This window comes from Rhincodon typus, unplaced genomic scaffold (assembly GCF_021869965.1).
Source record: "Rhincodon typus isolate 14 unplaced genomic scaffold, sRhiTyp1.1 hic_rhity00007377, whole genome shotgun sequence".
Classification (NCBI taxonomy): Eukaryota; Metazoa; Chordata; class Chondrichthyes; order Orectolobiformes; family Rhincodontidae; genus Rhincodon; species Rhincodon typus.
The window spans coordinates 7,526-9,328 of NW_025973015.1; positions in this window are offsets into that span (position 1 = coordinate 7,526).

Consider the following 1,803-nt stretch of genomic DNA (forward strand, 5'->3'; position numbering starts at 1 on the left):
CTCTTGTAAACACCTACCTGGTTCACAAATGTCCTTCAGGGAAGGAAATCTGTTGTCCCACATGGTCTGACTTCCGTGTAACTCCAGACCCACAGCAATGTCGTTGACCCTTAACTGAGCTCTGAACTGACCCAGCACGTCATTCAGTTGTTTTGTTTGACACTGGTGTTCATTTCATCTTTCCCCTCAGCACTTGTGTTGTATGTGTGTGCAGGACTCAATAAAAACACCATGTGCAAAAATAATTTTATTCAATATTCAAATAATGCAGACAATTGTCAGACATCCAGGTCCTAAAGGACAGAGCTGCTAAACTGGGTCTGCGGCAGATGGTGAGGGAATTAACGAGAGGGAGAAACATACCTGACCTTATCCTTACCAACCTGCCAATCTTACCAATCAACCCTGGTTCAATGGAGATTGCAGGAGGGCATGCCAGGAGCAGCACTAGGCATACCTGAAAATGAGGTGTCAACCTGGTGAAACCACCAAACAGGGCTATTTGCACACCAAACAGCATAAGCAGCAAGTGATAGACTGAGCTAAACAATCCCACAACCAATGGATCAGATCGAAGATCTGCAGTCCTGCCACATCCAGTCGTGAATGGTGGTGGACAATTAAACAACTCACTGGAGGAGGAGGCTCCACAAATATCCCCATCTTCAATGATGGAAGAGCCCAGCATATCGGTGCAAAAGATAAGGCTGAAGCTTTCGCAGCAATCTCCAGCCAGAAGTGCCGAGTGGATGATCCATCTCAGCATCCTCCAGTCGTCCCCAGCGTCACAGATACCAGTCTTCAGCCAATTCGATCCACTCCACATGATGTCAAGAAATGGTTGGAGACACTGGATACTGCAAAGGCTACGGGCCCTGACAACATTCCAGCAATAGTACTGAACACTTGTGTTCCAGAACTTGCCGCTCCCCTAGCAAAGCTGTTCCAGTACAGTTACAACACTGGCATCTACCCGTCAATATGGAAAATTGCCCACGAAACCCTCTACACAAAAGCAGGACAAATCCAACCCAGCCAATTACCGCCCCATCAATCTCCTCTCGATCATCAGTAAAGTGATGGAAGGTATCAGTGACAGTGCTATCAAGCAGCACCTGCTCAGCAATAACCTGCTCAGTGACGCCCAGTTTGGGTTCCACCAGGGCCACTCAGCTCCTGACCTCATTACAGCCTTGGTTCAAACATGGACAAAAGAGCTGAATTCCAGAGGTGAGGTGAGAGTGACAGCCCTTGACATCGAGGCTGCTTTCAACTGAGTGTGGCATCAAGGAGCCCAGGCAAAACTGGAATCAATGGGTATCAGCGGGGGCAAACTCTTTGCTGGTTGGAGTCATACCTGGCACACAGGAACATGGTTGTGGTTGTTGGAGATCAGTCATCTCAGCTCTAGGACATCTCCGCAGGAGTTCCTCAGGGTAGTGTCCTTGGCCAAACCATCTTCAGCTGCTTCATCAATGACCTTCCCTCCATCATAAGGTCAGAATTGGGGATGTTCGCCGATGATTGCACAATGTTCAGCACCATTCACTACTCCTCAGATACTGAAGCAGTCCGTGTTCAAATGCAACATTGGTGTGGACAATATCCAGGCTTGGGCTGAGAAGTGGTCAGTAACATTCATGCCACACAAATGCCAGGCAATGACCATAACAAATAAGAGACAATCTTATTTTAGTGGGGGAGTGTGAGGGGATGGAGTGAGAGATTGAGGGAGCGTGAGGGTGGGAGAGTGTGAGGGGTGGGGGAGTGTGAGGGGGTGGGAGATGTGAGGGTGGGGGAGTG